The 17,502-nt window shown below is 41.7% G+C and overlaps 1 long non-coding RNA gene across 1 annotated transcript; it reads right to left on the bottom strand.

Annotated features, from left to right (window-relative positions):
• Positions 1-1,694: 1,694 nt before the first annotated feature.
• LOC140533175 (uncharacterized) lies at positions 1,695-17,264 on the bottom strand. The gene is made up of 3 exons (XR_011976820.1): positions 17,106-17,264; positions 4,702-6,779; positions 1,695-4,228 (listed from the first exon to the last, which is right to left on the bottom strand). It is a non-coding gene; the product is annotated as an uncharacterized lncRNA (long non-coding RNA).
• Between the last annotated feature and the right edge of the window lie 238 nt (positions 17,265-17,502).

Below are 17,502 nucleotides of genomic sequence, written 5' to 3'. Positions count from 1 at the left end.
AGGAACTGAGTTCAGATACAGACTCAGACACTTACTAGCTATATGATCCTGGGCAGGTCACTTAACCCCAACTGCCTCCAGAAAAGAAAAAGAATACTGCTGCAACCTTAAAGGTATGTCAGCGGCAAGGTCATATGATATAGCGGAGCACTACTGACATCTTAGTCTTTGCTCATGTGGTCCTAGCCTGGAATGCCTTCTTTCTCCTTTCATTTATTCCAATCCTAACTATCCTTGAAGGCCCAAGGCTTTTTTTTTTAAACCTTCCCTGACTCCTGTGGTTCTCACTCCTTTTGTCCCTATTCCTCTCACCTTTGGTTTGGTACGCAGTCTGGGACTTAATTATACACTGCAGTACTATTTAATATATCTTAGTCACCTCTCCTCAACTTAGCTACTGTAAACTCCTTTCTGTAAGGGACAACATCTGATAGCTCCTCAGTTTCCACTGAAGCTTGATAGGTGCAAGTTAACCAAGGAGAGGTAAGTTAGGACAGGCTTAAAAATGGGTGTGCTTTCACACTGAGGAAGCGAAGGCTGCCAAGCTGGTAGAGCAGCAAATTGTAATGGTGAGCAGCAGTGTTGAGAACTATACCAGCCTTTCTCCCACTCCCAGGCTGCCTGCAAGAAATGATTGTTGAATTGGAATGGACTGAGCTGCAGGCAGCAAATACAAGTGGGGAAGACCAAGACTTCTGGGATGGTGTTTTTTAGGCTGTTCTCTTTGATGCTACTGTGGAGATAGCATGGTGAGATGATGGAAAGAGAGCTGGATTTGAACTGGGGTGACCTGAGTTTGAGTCCCAGCTCCCACACCTTACCTGCTAGTAGAGCATGGATAAATCACAAGCTTGTTATGAGGAAAGCCCATCACAAATAAAAAAAAGTGGCATATAAACATGAGCTGCCATGATGACTGCTACACTTTGATAAGAGCAGCTAGATGGCACAGTAGATAGAGCACCAGCTCTAGAATCAGGATCTGAGTTCAAATCTGGCCTCAGACACTTACTAGCTGTATTACCCTGGGCAAGTCACTTACCCTGTTTGCTTCAGTTTCCCCATTTGTAAAATGAGCTGGAACAGGAAATGGCAGACCACTCCATCTTTGACAACCCCTCCTCCAGAATCTGAACACAGTTGTTTGCATATTGTCTCATTATCAGAATGTGAAATTCTCGAGAATAGGCACTGGTTTTTGCCCTTCTTTGTATCCCCAGTGCTTTACACAATGTCTTGAACATGGTGCTTTTAAAAAATGCTTATTGGCACATCTAGGGCTGGTCAGGATTTGCAGAGAGCATGATACCTGTCATGGTGCTTCCTTCAATGGACATTTGGGGAGAAACTCTCCAGTTGGAAGAACAGACCATAGGGAGGTATTGCCATCCTTGAAATGAGAAGTTTCAAAGAGAAAAAAAGCAGGGAAGCAGTCTTATGGTAGTAGTGATTTCTTTTGAAAGTTGTCATATGGAAGAGGAATTAAATGTATTTTGTTTGAGTCTAAAGGGTAGAACTAAGGAGCAATATATATGACTGGATGGAAAAACTTTATAAGAACTTGTTCAATCATTTTTCAGTTGTGTCCAACTCTGACTCCATTTGGGATTTTCTTGGCAAAGATACTAAAGTGCTTTGCCATTTCCTTCTCCAACTCATTTTATAGATGAGGAAACTGAGGTAAACAAGGTTAAATGACTTACTCAGGATCACACAGCTAGTTAAGTGTCTGAGGTCAGATTTGAACTTATGAAGAGGAGTGTTCTTGATTCTAGGTCTTCTGCTCCTTCTATCTGTCCTTGTGAGGATTAGAGGGGTCTTAAAATAGAGTGGGCTGTCCAGCTCATGTCAATAGAATTTAAGCTTCTTGAGGGCAGGGCCATTTTGTCTCTGTATATGCCTGGCACATACCAGACAACAAATGCTTGCTGGAATGGATTACTTCAGAAGATATGAAAGTTGTCATCATTGGAGGTCTTCAAACAGAAATGACCATCTTTGTATAGGATGACCAGTAGACTGGGATTTATGTTCAGATATAGGTTGGACTAGATGGGTTGCTTAGTTTCTTCTAAGTCTAGGACTTAGGAATTCTGTGAGTCCATGATTCTTTGTTTCATGCAATAAGGCGACCCAAAAAAGTAACTTTGTTTACATTAACCTTCTGCTTCTTGGCCCTCTTGTTCATGTGGATTTCTTAGACATGGAATGCCTACCTGCTGTTTGACCAACCACCTTTTCTTCCTCTCTGGAATCTTTGTCTTTATGGTTCCTTCCTACCTGCTTGGTTTGGCTATGAATTCTACTATGCCCTGTAACTCTTGACCACCTATTTTATTTTCAACCCATTCAACCCATGTCAGCTCCTGCCGTGGATTGTTACATTTTTAGAGTGAACATTTACAGAAACAGGCAAAACTACAAAATGAGGCTTGATTTATTGTTTTGTGGATTATCTAGACCTAAAATAGTGGTGGCGAAAATGTTAATAATACAGATTAAATTCAATGATGTGTGCCAAAATGTTGTTTTTCTTCTCTTTTCTCTTTTTCTTTTCAGAGAGTCAGTTAAACATTTACTTACATACTCTTGCTGCTAAACAGCCCTCCATGTCACTTTGGAAACCACATCGGTGGCACCTGATTCCCAAAAGCTTCTGTCATGTCCTGGGTCACAAAAACACAAGTTGAAAGGGCCCTCAGAGGTCATCTAAAGCACCTCCTTATAGACTTAGCCATTCACAGCAATGCAAAGACCTAAAATGTTCCCAAAGGACTTGAGGCAAAATGCCATTCACATCCAGAGAAAGAACTATGGAATTGGAACACAAAATGAAGCAAACTATTTTCTCTTGTGTTATGTTTTGGTTTGTTTTATTTTTTCTCCCATTCATTTTAATTCATCTAATATGATTAATGTGAAAGTGTGTTTAATAAGAATGTATGTGTAGAACCCATATCAGATTGCATGCCATCTTGGGGAGGGAGGGGGAGAAAATTTAAAACTTATAGAAGTGATTGAAAACTGAAAACAAATTAAAAATTAAAAAACAAGCAAAGCCAAGCAAAAAATAAATAAAGCACTCCCTTCCTGAAAAAGGATCTCCTCTACAATATCAATAAACACACAGCTTTTTATTAAGTACTTACTAACTTTGGGGCAGTAGGCAAGGCACCGGGGATACAAAGTCAACCACTCCCAAATAACCTCTACTCTTGAGAAGCTTATGTCATAATACAGAAGATATCGTGTACAAATCTAAGTACGTGCAAAAACATATGTGTAGATACACATATATACAAATACATGCATACACATATACATGCAGGCATACACATATAAGTATGCATGTGTGTGTATATATAGTAAATACAAGATACTTCTAAAGCAAGATATACTCCTCAAGTGGAGATTCATCCCTTGCTTAAAGACCATCACTGGCCACAGGAGGAAGGGGGTGGTAGGGTGTGGGGCAACCCCCTAAACTATTTTCTAGCCTAGCCCATACTTTGGGATAGCTCAGACTGTTAGGAAGTGAATCCTTATATGAAACCTAAATTTGTTTCTTTACAACTTCCCACATTGCTGGAGTTCTACTCCCTGGGGTGAGGTAGAATAATTCTAGTCCCTTTTCCATGTGACAGCCCTTCAAATGCATGAAGACAGCTATTATGTCCTCTTGAAGTCATCTTTCTTCAGGGTAAGAGGTAAAAATGTTGAAAAACTGAATTGCTAAAGTACAGGCTCTAAGTGTGAGCTTTAATACATGCTGGGGACCAAATTTGCTCCTTGGAAACTTCTCTGAAAGTGTAATTGATGTCACTGAGAAAATGATTCAAAGGAGAAATATTCATTTTAAATACAATTTCCAAAGATGGCATCTAAAGCGGAGATCTAACTCAAATAGTTTAAAAAAAACAAAAAACTTTCAAAATCCCAGTGCCTTTGAAGTGTTATCAGCACAAAATTGTGAGTCCTGGGAGCCTGGATTTCTGAAGCCCCAAGACAAAACTTATACCATGTACCTTGAGCTCTAGGAGCCCTTCAGATCCCCATGATTCTGAAAGTTTTCCCCAGATAAAGAAAAAGCATGCTTCTGTGTTTGGAGAGTGCCAGAAATCTGTCTCTTCTGAGCTTTTCTTCCAGCTGAGTCTCACAAACTTACGTTCATTGGTTTCTTCAGTTTCTGATAGTCTTCCCTTTTTCTTTCCATTTTTACAAAAATACACTAAAATTTTTGAAGTTAACAAATATCAACAAACATAAACTCTTCCATATTTAAAGAAGAGAAAAATAGGATTAAATATTAAACTATGACTCTATTATGTACAGTTTGGGGTGTTTGTACATGTATTTAAGGAGGGATTTAGATTTCCTCCTCCCCAGCTCCCTGGATATCATAGATATCAATAGATGATGAAGTGTTAATATATTAAATAGGGTGAAAACACCCCGTGATCCTTTTACAAAGTGTGAATATTTTTCTCTTGAATGAACCAGGAGGGGCAATCCTGTGGACTGACAAGATGGTCATGCCTACTAGCTGACTCTTAAAAGAAATAGTTCAAAAGTTTGAGGCCATCAAAGAGAGAAGCAGCAATCAGAAAAGAACTTCCTCTCTAAGTGGGAAGGGGAGGGATATGGGGGAAAGGAGATTTTTTTTCATACCCCCTCCTCCCCACTCTCACACACAAAGGATACACAAAGTCCTCAGTTACGTCACAACTGCTCTCTTGAGAGGAGACAAGCTATCCAGAAGCCGGAGAATCAGTTCAAGGTGAGTTTGAGGAACAGCAAGAGGAGAAAAACATGTTCCAGACAGATATGCATTCGGAGAGGCACTTCTAGGAACAGCAAAGAGAGCCAGCTGTGCACTCCACAAAAGAGTTAGTCCTGGAAGTTGAGAGTCAAGCTGTGAAGAGGCATAGACATTAGCAGCCCACCTGAGCAACCCATCCAGCAAAGATGGGAGGAGTTTTATGAGGACTCCTCAGGAGAGAAAGGACTTTGAAGTCTAGTAGTAATAGAGAAATGTGTCACATGTGTCTCCTACCTATGTGCTTCCCTACTGTGATCATCTGAGTTTGTTCCCACTTGCTCTATGGATACTCTGTGAATTAGTAAGACAGTGCACCTTAGGTTTCTCAGGAGGCATGTTTTATACCTTTTGCTCTTACTACGTCATCTTAGTAAATACATTTGCTAAGAGCTAATTATGTTTACTGTGAAGCACCCAGATGAACCCATGAGCTATAGTTTTAGGAGTCCATAAATATAAGGTACATCATGGAACCTAGAAGTAACAGCTGCCCTCTGAGAACTCAGTCGTGAGTGCTGAGTTGAGGGAGTAGCCTAGAGGGGGATAATACACACACTTACATCCATACATGTATATTGTGTGTGTATAACTTAACAGGACAGTACATATATGTATGTACACACATATATCCATATTGATTGTATATATGTATGTATATCTATATCTGTCTGTCTCTTAACAGGATAATACCAACACTGCCCTGCTTGTCTGTGTCCCATTCTGAATTACCTTCTGCTGTCTTGTGTTAATGTTTCCTTAATGTTCTTTTTTCTTTCCTTTGTTTAAGTTTTCCTGTCACAACCCTCCCACTGTCTCTCACAAACTCCCTGTCCAAAAAATCCCTACCTTATAATAAATTAGCAGAGTCAAGCAAAACAAATTCCTATATTGGCCATGTTTGGAAATTGATGTCATATTCTGCACCTCTAGTCCGTTACCTCTCTGCCAAGAGATGGGAAGCATGTTGCATCATCAATCCTCCAGAGTCAGTCTTTCATTTTTCTTGAACCTTAGAAACCTCTTGGTTTCTATAGTCTGGCTTCTTGAGGATCTGAGGATCAGGGCTTTCTGGGTTCCCTGGATTCCTTCAGAGATACTGAACATTGTCTTGTTTATTACTGATAATTTTTTAATAAAATAATTTTAATGGATTTTACATTTCTCAAAAAACACAACATACATCAATGTAGTCTAATGCCCATCTCTTAGTCCCTCAGCCAGTGTTGGGTCTTTTCAGGTCCTTCAGGGCCCCCACCCACCCTACTCTGACTGACCTGGTAGGACTCAGAGGCCAGAAGATTCTGTATTTTGAGGTCCAAGTACCCCAAACCTCTACATTATTTCCTGAGAAATACTTCTAATCTCAAATTCTTCACCAGCCAAGACTGCAAGGTTTATCTTTTCTAGAAGGCAAACTATCAACTTCCAGGTGACAACTCAGGATAGGTACTCCTTGAACAAGACCCATGGAGGCAGGGACAGCTCTAAGCCCCTTGCCAGTTGGAAGCAGTTTCAGAAGCTGAGACCTTCATCCCTTACCCCAAAGAATTTGGGTGCCATTTGTTTGAGTAGGGAATGATGGGGTACAGACTGTGGGAACCTCCTTGATCTCTCCTTGCATCTTCCCACTTAATCTGGCCTTTCATACTTAAATCTGTTACCCTTAATCTAGCCTGGCCCCACCTGCTTCCCACCCAAGCCCTCCATTGTCTGATACCTCCCAATTGCCCTTGATTACATCACTAGTTACCCCAGTCTCTTCAAGATCCTCCTTAGACCCTCCTCCCAGACTACTAGACCACTTCTAGATCTTTCCCATGGTCTTTCTGTATATAAATTCCATCTCACCTCCATAAAGGGGCTCAGATTCAATCCAGCTCTGACTCTGTGTAGCTGAGACTCTATCTGATCTGCTTCAACCCAACATGGCGAACCTTTAATAAACTTTGTTTCACTTTGGCTGAAAAAAAAAAAATCACTGGTTGGTAGGGAGGCCAAAGGAAGGAGGGACAAAGGCAGATCATTGCTGGGGCAATGCAAACAGGGGTGTAAGTAACAGCTGAAAGGGGGGCTGGGCTGCAAAGCTTTCATAGAGGTAGATGGCATGAGACCCTCTGCCCATTCTGACCTCTAGCTTCCTTCTCTTCCAATCGTTTTCTCTGAGCATTGCCCCCTCCCTACTATCTCCTTCTCAAATGAAAATATCTCAGAGGCATTAAGCATTCAGCTCATAATTCCATAGAAAAAATGTGATAGGTGGTGTCAGGTGAGAAGTCAAGTGCCTGAGTGAAGAGCAACGTTGCCAGCATTATAGTTTTGCTATGGGATGTTCCTATTGGGGTGCCTTTTGGTCCACCTTTCAACTCAAATTGGCTGGGGGCAGCCTGGAACTCAGAGAGAGAAGGAAAATCAACAGAAGGGGACAACATCAGGACCAAACATGGCCAGGCTTTTCAAAAATGGAACAAAGACTTGCCCAGGGAAAAGGGTGACTGGGGGGCATGGGGAGCCTCTCCTATCCCTATTGAAAAGAGGCCTGACTGGAGAGTCCTTCCAAAGAAGCCCCAGAAAAGGGGTTTCTAAGTCCCCTGAGATTCAGTCTATTTTTAGTATGGAATGAGCTGGCAATGGTTTTATACAGATCCTAGCAATGCAGTTGATTACGATTCCCAATGCTTAGGTCAGTGCCTAGCACACAGTAAGGCAGTTAATAAATGCTTATCAAATTAAGGCACTTAGTATGACCCAGCATATAGCAGATACTAAATAACTGTTAGCTATTATTATTATTTCATATAAAAAGAACAGAAAAGAGGACTGTATATAAAGTTATGAATCTCTACTATATACATCTATTTTGTATTTCTAGTATGTACTGGGATTTTTTAAAGTATATTTAAACTTTTGAACTACATGACTTCCAACAATCCCTCCAGCTCTGAAATCCTGAAATTCTGTAATTCTACAAAGAGAATGATGTTTGGACTCAGCTTCCTAGTGCCTAGAGAACCAACCTTAGAGGAGAAAGGCCTGCATTTCTGACACATATTGATTGTAATATGGATAAGTCATTTACCTTCTCATTTTCCTAGACTAAGAAGTATCAGACACACTGCCTGGGGGCCCCCAGAGACCTCCTTTGCTGCAACAACCAAATTAAAAGGTAATATGAAAATATTTAACAAAAATTCAATAAAACACATATAATGTTAATATTTGGTTTTCTAAGTCATGATGCATCCTACAGGAATACTCCTGTACAATTTAGTCATCCAGATTTCTATGAGAGTTTTACATCACTACCCTCTACAATTCTCTTAACTAGTAGTAGTGCTGGAGACAGTTCCAACCAGCTTGAGAAAGCTGATTGTTCAAATTTCAGTGTGAACATTTACATTTCAGAAATTGGCAAATTCTACAAATTAGGGCTTGATCTTCTAGACTTAAGAAAACAGTCGAGAAAATGTTAATAAGGTCAATTAAACTTAAAAGTTTCATGCTTGGAGGGAAAGCTTGTTGTTAAGCATTTACCAGCACATCCTTGGCCCAAGACTAAATTACCAAGCCAAAGACAATCTCCATTGGTAGAGAAAAGTTCCTTAGTAAGAGTTCCCCATGTCAGGGAAATCGGTGTCTGGTAAAATTTTTTTTAAAGTCATGATGCTTTCCATCTATATATTTAGAGCCAAAATGGATCTTAGCAATAAGTTAGCAAGCACATGTGTTAGACACCTACTATGTACATACATAGATAGATAGACACACAGGGGCGGAGCCAAGATGGCGTAGTAGAAAGACGCACATACACATAGCTCCGAACCCACAACCCATAGAACAACTACAAAGAAGTAACTCACGGCGAATTCTGCACCCAGAGGCCACAGAACATTGGAGCGAGGGAGATTTCTGTTCCGGAGAGACCTGCAAACCTCTCGTAAAAGGTCCTTCGTGCTGCGGACTGGGCGCCGGGACTGGGAGCTGAGTACAGCCCTGCCGTGGCCGCGGCACCAAGAGGAACAGATCCGAGCGGGCTTCAGGGACGGGATCTCCAGCGGCCGCACAAGTACCTCCACCCACAGGTGACGGGGGTCTGTGAGAGAGTCCCTTTGGCGGGTCGAGGGGGGAGTGGGGTGCCCCCATGGCTCGGGCCCCCTCGGGAGACAGAAGCTGAGGGGCAGCGGCAGACCAGGGCTCTCCAAGCACGCAGGAGCCTGGATCCATTGTTGAAGGTCTGTGCATAAACTCCCTGAGGGAACTGAGCCTGAGAGGCAGCCCTGCCCTCAACTGAGCATCTGAATTTAATCTCACACTGAATAGCAGCCCTGCCCCCGCCCAAAGCCCTGAGGCTGGAAGCAGCATTTGAAACTCAGACCCCAAACACTGGCTGGGAGGATCAGGAGGTGAGGTGGGTGTGAGGAAAATATTCAGAGGTCAAGTCACTGGCTGGGAAAATGCCCAGAAAAGGGAAAAGAAATAAGACTATAGAAGGTTACTTTCTTGGTGAACAGGCATTTCCTCCCTTCCTTTCTGATGAGGAAGAACAATGCTTACCATCAGGCAAAGACACAGAAATCAAGGCTTCTGTGTCCCAGCCCACTCAATGGGCACAGGCCATGGAAGAGCTCAAAAAGAATTTTGAAAATCAAGTTAGAGAGGTGGAGGAAAAGCTGGGAAGAGAAATGAGAGACATGAAGTCAAAGCATGAACAGCAAATCAGCTCCCTGCTAAAGGAGACCCAAAAAAATGTTGACGAAAATAACACCTTGAAAACTAGCCTAACTCAATTGGCAAAAGAGGTTCAAAAAGCCAATGAGGAGAAGAATGCTTTCAAAAGCAGAATTAGCCAAATGGAAAAGGAGATTCAAAAGCTCACTGAAGAAAATAGTTCTATCAAAATTAGAATGGAACAGATGGAGGCTAATGACTTTATGAGAAACCAAGAAATCACAAAACAAAACCAAAAGAATGAAAAAATGGAAGATAATGTGAAATATCTCATTGGAAAAACAACTGACCTGGAAAATAGAGCCAGGAGAGACAATTTAAAAATTATGGGCCTACCTGAAAGCCATGATCAGAAAAAGAGCCTAGACATCATCTTTCATGAAATTATCAAGGAAAACTGCCCTGAGATTCTAGAACCAGAGGGCAAAATAAATATTCAAGGAATCCACAGAACACCGCATGAAAGAGATCCAAAAAGAGAAACTCCTAGGAACATTGTGGCCAAATTCCAGAACTCCCAGGTGAAAGAGAAAATATTGCAAGCAGCTAGAAAGAAACAATTCAAGTAGATAGACACACAGATATTTGTGTCTAATTATAACCAAATGGGGAGAAGGAAGAAAAAATGGGGAAAAAAAGAAATTTACTTGATAACTTTATTATATAGTTAAAAGGAATAGTAAGCTGTATATAATAGATTTGTAGTTTCATGTATAATCATCTTTTTATATTATACTATGTTATGGAATTGACTGTTTGGGTCCATAAATCACAAATAAAGTAAATAAATAAAATTTAAAAATCTATTGTGTTCCATATGGAAATATATTATGCATAACTGCATATGTATAATCTATATTAAATTACTTACTGTTTCAGGAAAGAGGAAAGTGACAGAGGGAGGGAGGGAAAAAATTTGGATCTCAAAATTTGAAAAAAAAATAAATGTTATAAATTATTTTTACATTACAAAAAAATAAAATATTTTTCTTTAAGTTTACTATATTCCAGACACTGCTCTGAGTGCTAGAAAATGCAAAGACAAAAATTCTTTTAAATTAAAATTCCCTTACCCTCAAGGACCCAGTGGATGGGATACTGTAATTTTTTGCAAAGAAACCCAAGAAAAGAATTCAATCAGAGTAGCTTCAGTTTCTATAGAGTGTTATAGTTAACAAAGTTCTTTCCCAGTCCAAAGAGGTTGTCCAGATATTATTAAAGATGTTTTACCAATAAGATAATTGAAGCTTAGAGCCATTCCGTAACTTATCCAAGCCGACTCAACCAGAAAATAGCAGAACTAGGACTTAAACAGGGTGCCAGCCCTGGAGTCATGAAGACCTGAGTTTAAATCCTGCCTCAGATACTTATCAGCTGTGTGACCCTGGGCAAATCACTTTACCCTGTGTGCCTCAGTTTCCTCATCTGTAACAGGAGCTGGAGAAGGAAAAAGGCAAACCCCTCCAGTATCTCTGCCAAGAAAACCCCAAGTGGGGTCGCAAGGAGTCAGACACAACTGAACAAAAACACTAACAGTACTTAAACACTTACCTTCTGGCTTCAGTCCTAATATTTACTTCTTATCAATCTGATGCTATATCCTCCGTAGCAATGAGTATAGAACACTTTACTTAGGTTACGTATAGAAAGGAAAGAGAATGCAACAGTGACTAACATAGGTCAGGATGGATACATTTCACTGAAGAGCCCTTCATGAAGGAACTGACTTAGTCTCATGTGGTGAGTTTAATCTTTCTTTAAGGATTCACACACAGGAAGATCCATTCACTTAGAGATGATCCACTTAATAAAAAAGGAAGGCGCAGGTGTAAGCATTGTCTAAAATGTCAACAGAAGAGGAGAGAAAGAGGAGAAAAATAACAGTTTGTGTCCTAAGCCCTGGTGCCATTCATGAAACTGGCACAGAGAGTCTTGTCAGCCCAGACACTGCACACAGGATGAGTCCCTTGCCCAGGTATTGTTAGGGAAGCCAGAGGAAGGGGTGCACTTACTATTCAAGACCTCCTATTCATGAACCCAATACAAAGGGAACTTCACCTGCTAAGGATCTAAAGCCACCCCATCTGCAGCTGGTCCAATTAAGAAGACTGGTGCAGAAGAGTCTTTACTTATGAAAAAGATTGAACATGACATTGTAATTGCCAAAAGCTCTAAAAATGGTAATAAGGCAGGAAAAAGAGCCCCCACCCTCCTACTAAAGAGATTAAATGTGATACAGTATAATTCAGTGTCAACACCAGTGGTCCTGGTGAAGGAAACCTAGAGTGAACTTTGCTTTCTAATGAGACAGAACATATTACACATCTTGAGGTTAAAAATTACATGGAAAAGATTTTCATAAGCTAGTGAGGTTGAATGGGACATGGTATGAACTGTTATACATACATACATATATACATATATGTGTATATACATACAATAATAATATGTCTAATGGATCATAATGTAGTCTAATATATCTGTTATAATAATAATAGCTAATATTTCTGTAGTGCTTATTATGTACCAGGTATTTTGCTAAACCCTTTATAATTTTTATCTTACTCGACCCTCACAACAACTCCAGGAGGTAGGGGCTATTATTATCACCATTTTATGGGTGGAGAAAGTGAGGCAAACAGAGTTTTAAGTGACTTGCCCAGGGTCTCATAGCTAGTAACTGGCTGAAAATGGATTTGAACTCAGCTTTTCTGATCTGGGGGTGGGGAGAGCACCTGGGCAAGTTATTTAATTCCATTTGCCTCAGTTTTCTCATCTATAAAATGAGTTGGAGAAGGAAATGGCAAACCATTCCAGTATCTTTGCCAAGAAAATCCCAAATGGGGTTATGAAGAGTTAGACATGACTGAAATGACTCAACTAGACAAAAAATACAGCACAATAAAAAGCAACTTCCTGACTCCTCACTGTGCAGTGTGGTGACCCCTTCTGTCTTCTCTGAGATTTTGTTTTCCTTTTTGTAATTTCCATTCACCGCTGTTCTCCAGTGTTGATTGCAAGGAAAGTGCTTTGTGAACCTCAAAATAAAGCTTAGCTCCTTGTTTTGTGGTCCCTCCCTTCTTATTTGGTTTTTTGCCTTCATTCTGACCTTTGTCCCCCTAGGCTTTCCCAACTTTTCCCTTTGATGACTTTGTTCTGACCCTGCCTTCTTATTCTTGACCCTTTGGCCTTAACCCTTTCAATAACTTATAATAATTATTACAAATAATATGAACAGTTGAATCCTTTGTCACTCATCATAAACTACTTACTAGACATTTCCAAATGTAGGTCCCAGAGACATCTCAAATTCAACAAGAGAACTCAGCCTTCCCCCTAATTGACCCCTCTTCTGAATTTCCCTATTAGGATGGAGGGCAGTCCAGGTTCACGACCTTGGCATCATCCCAAACTCTTCATCTTCACTCATCCAACACATCTGATCAGTGACCAAATCAACCAACCAATCAACATTCTTTAAAGCTCTTATTATGGGCCAATTGCTGTGCTGAGAACTAGGGATACAAAAAGCCAAAGGCAGTCCCTGCCCTCAAAAAGTGTATAATCCAATGGGGAGAGCCAACATGCAAATATATACAAAGCAAACTATGTACCAGATAAATAGGAAATAACAGACAGAAGGTATTGGAATTGAGAGGCTGGAGAGGGTTTCTTGCAGAAGGTGGGATTTTAGTGAGACTTAAAGGAAGTCATAGAGGTCAACAGTCAAAGCAAAGGAGGGAGAGCATGCCAGGCATGGAGGATGGCCAGAAAGAATGCCCAGAGCTGAAAGATGGAGTATCTTGTTCCTGGAATAGCCAGGAGGCCAGTGTCACTGGATTGAAGACTACATGCCAGTAAGTAAGGTGTAAATGTAAGAAAACTGGGCAGCTAGGTGATACAGTGGTTAGAGCACCTGGCCTGGAGCCAGGAAGATTCTGAATCTGGCCTCAGATACTCACTAGATGTGTGACCCTGGACAAGTCACTTACCCATATTTACCTCAGTTTCCTCCTCTGTAAAATGAGTTGAAGAAGGAAATAGCAAACCACTCCAGTATCTTTGCCAAGAGAGCCTCAAATAGGGTCAGAAAAGAGTTGGACAGGACTGAACACCAACAACAAAAGAAGACTAGAAAGGTGGGGACTAGGATATGGAGGACTTTGAATGCCAAACAGAGCATTTGATCCAGGAGGCAATAGGGAGCCAGTAAAGTTTATTGAAATGAGGAGGGGGGAAATACATGGTCAGACCTGCATTTTAGGAAAATCACTTTACTGGTTGAATGGAGGATGGATTGGATTTGGGAGAGACTTGAGGCAAGCGACCTGCCAGTAGTGTGACATGATGAGTGCCTGTACCAGGATAGTGACAGTATCAGAGGAGAGAAGGGACCATATTGGAGAGATATTGAAAAGGTGAAATCAACAAGCCTTGGCAAGAGATTAGAAATGGGGGTAAAAGACAATGACGAATCTAGGATGACTCATAGGTTGTGAATGTGAGGAACTGCAAGAATGGTGTTGCCCTCTACATCCCCTTCTGGGAAGCATTTTCCCATCCTAACCCTCCCTCCATTCTAATCCTCCCTCCATACAGGTGCTGGTGGTTTTCCTAAAGCATTGGTCTGACATTGCTACTCTCCATCCTCAACAAACTCATGTTAACTTTATGACCAAACACAAATTCTTCTGTTTCACATATAAAGCTCTTCACAACCTGACCCTTTCTAACTTTTCCAATCTACTTACACATCATTCCCCTTAGAAATAGGTAGGTGGTACAGTGGTCAGAGGTGGCCCCTCAGGAAAATCTGAGATCAAACTTGGCCTCAGATTCATTACATTCAAGACCCTGGGCAAGTCACTTCAATCTCTGTCTCCCTTAGTTTCCTCATTTGTAAAAATCAGCATGATGATAATAATAGATAGCACCTAGCAGGGATGTTCTAAGAATCAAAGACGGTAATATTTGTAAAGTGCTTAGAACAGTACCTGGTATATAGTAGGCACTTAATAAATGCTTGTTCCTCCCCTTCCATGCTTTCTGTAATCCAGCTTCTTGCTGTTTCTCACACATGACCCTACATTTTCCTTCTCTGTACTACTCCCAGAAGCCTAAAGGACTACTTCATGGAGACCTCACACAAGGCAAGCACTCACACAGAGTTCAGAAGGAATGATACAAGGACATTTAAGATCTTGCTGAAGAACTTTGGAATTGATTGTGAAACATGGCAGACATGGGCACAGGACTGCTCAGCAGAATGTTCCTGCATCAAAGAAGGCGCTGTGCTCCATGAGCAACGTAGAATGGCAGTAGCTCAAAAAAACATAAGACACACGGATTTAGACCCATCCCCATTCCAAATGTCCATGTGGACTATTTATGCCCACTCTGTGGTAGAGCCTTCTCAGCTCTTGTTGATCTGATCAGCCACAGCTGGACACACTGTACCTTGACTGTAACATAGTGTTGTCACTTTGGTCCTCTTTGAGCATGAAAGATAACAACCAAGCAACCACACCTTGGCTTCTGCTCAACTTTTATTATCTTCTGCCTCTCTTGATCTCCTTTTACTGATCCTCATTGTACACTTGCCCTTACCTTTAATCTTAGAGGCCCCCAACGTTCTCTCCTTGACCAGCTTTTCTCCCTATATTCTCCCTATAGCATCTATTCACATCAATTCAGTTATCACCTCTTTGCAAAATTAACTTCCAAGTTTATATTTCCATCTCCAAACTTTCCCTACAGCTCCAATCCATATTTCCAAACACCTGACATCTACCTGGATTCTACCCTAAACACTTCAAACTCAACATATCTAAAACTGGACTCATCATTCCCCACCCACCAACCCTGCCCCATCCCTAACTGTTCTATGTCTGTTTATGGCACCATCCTTCCAGTCTCCCAGGTTGTTAACATTACATTGTGGGGATATCTGACTTCAGACACAAGCAGTTGCTTTAAAGTGAAGAGGTCTCACAGCTCCCCAGACCATAAGAGAAAAGCAGGATGTTCTCCTAACACCAGCATAGGGGGTTGGCTCCTGGAGTATATCAGAGGACAGAGAGACCGATGAGCTTGTCCCTCAATGTGTGTGTGCAAGCAAGAGGACTGTGAGTCACTGTGTTGTCAGTAAAGTGAAATGCTCCATCAGTGGGGTGAGTGTCAGTGCATGTTGGGAATGAGTGAGATTGTTTGTTCAGGTGCAGATCTCTGAGCAATTTGAGATTATGTTTGGGACTTTCAGGTGTGGATCCCTGGAGCATTGGGGTGGGGGGATGTGAAAAGTGTGCATGCTTGGGCAAGGTAGAGGCTGGCACACTGATGGTGCTGTGAGCCCTGAGTCTGAAAGTGCCTTGGGGTCCCAGTGCCAATCCCCATGGAGCAATATCAGTATCGGAAAGACTATGATGACAAAGCCTTGGCAGATGTGATATCTGATTGGCATGGTTCTTACTTTCAAATGGGGAAAGAGAACACCCAGCAGATGGGACTGAGATAGGGAGGGGATCACAAATAAATAGAGCTTGGTGAGTGAAGAAGCTTGAGAGTATGTGTAAGAGTTCATTGAAACAGTTAACCTTAGTATCATTATTGCCTCCCCCAATCTCCACTGCAATACTTCCTAGGATGATGCTCCTGGAAGGAGGTGGGAGGGGAAGGGAGGAGGTTTCCAGTACTCTTGGGCTTCCTTGTACATCCATGGCAGTTGGTCAGCAAATGGTGATAGTGGTGATAAGTAAAGTAGGCCTCCTCTACACAATGATAGCTCCCCATGGTCGCTTTGGGGCCCAGGCTGGAGGCAGGGCCAGTAGTCTGTGAGACACTGCTATTCCCAAGTCTCTTGGGTTTATGGTCCTGCCTATCCCCATCAAGAGCTAGTGGAAGGTGGTGATGGATGACTTGTGTAGCTCATGCTATCTCCTGACTCATCTCCACAAGACTTTCTCTATTCTGCCATTGAAACATCTTCTCTCTGGCAGTTTACTCCATCTCAGGACTACTTCTCACATTGGAAGTCCTTTTGGGCCCTACACTCTCTCCCTCTGATTGGTTGGTTCCTCTCAGACCCTCCATTGTAGGCAGAAGGCCCAGGCTCTCTGCTGGTTACCCTCATTTCTCCACTTCCCCACCTTTTCAGTTGCCTTTTATGGATTATCTTCCTCATTAGAATGTAAGCTCCTTGAAGTCAAAAATTGCCTTTCTTTCTGCTTATATTTGTATGCCCAGTGCTTAGTACAATAGCTGGTACATACTAAGGGTTTAATAGGTGTTTGTTGATTAAGCATGAGAGGTATGATCAACCAACAGATTGTGGTCCACCTAATAGGCAATCAGGAGACTCATAAGAGACACAACCACACCTACCTGTATCCTCCCCATGATCTCCCCACCTTTGGCCTTCACTTCCCCAGCTGGGCAAATATCCAACTCCCTCTTTTTGAAACCCTCAATGGAGTTCTTTAGGGCAGTTACCATCTAACTGCTACCACTGGGAAAATTCTCCTCTCCCTCCCAACCCATACATCTTCCCAGTCCTCCAGATCACCTCATGGCTTCAGCTGACAGAGAGTGGGGTTTGTCTTCTAGGGTAGCAACTGGTGAGTAAGAGGAGTGCCCTTCCTGTTCCATTTTGTGTGGATAGAGTGAGTTGCTGAGGAAGAGTAGGCATGGATAGATTGTGATTTTCATTGCAGATCTCATGACATTATCTTCTTCCCCTCCCCCAACCTTCCACTCCCACCACATACTCCCCTTCCAAACTTCCCTATTACTCCTGAGGGCACCAGGATCCTTCCTTGAGAGCAGGGACAGTATTGTGACTATCATCAAATCCCCTAGAGCCCTGAACATAGTAGGCACTTAATCTATGTTTATTTAGTTAAACTGAATGCCCTAGGACTCATGGGATTTTGTGAGAGTCTTATTATGTCTGCTGCCTGTCT

This window comes from Notamacropus eugenii, chromosome 3, assembly GCF_028372415.1.
Source record: "Notamacropus eugenii isolate mMacEug1 chromosome 3, mMacEug1.pri_v2, whole genome shotgun sequence".
Lineage (NCBI taxonomy): Eukaryota > Metazoa > Chordata > Mammalia > Diprotodontia > Macropodidae > Notamacropus > Notamacropus eugenii.
Note: the sequence above shows the minus strand (reverse complement) of the source record. Positions and strands in the feature narration are given on the sequence as shown.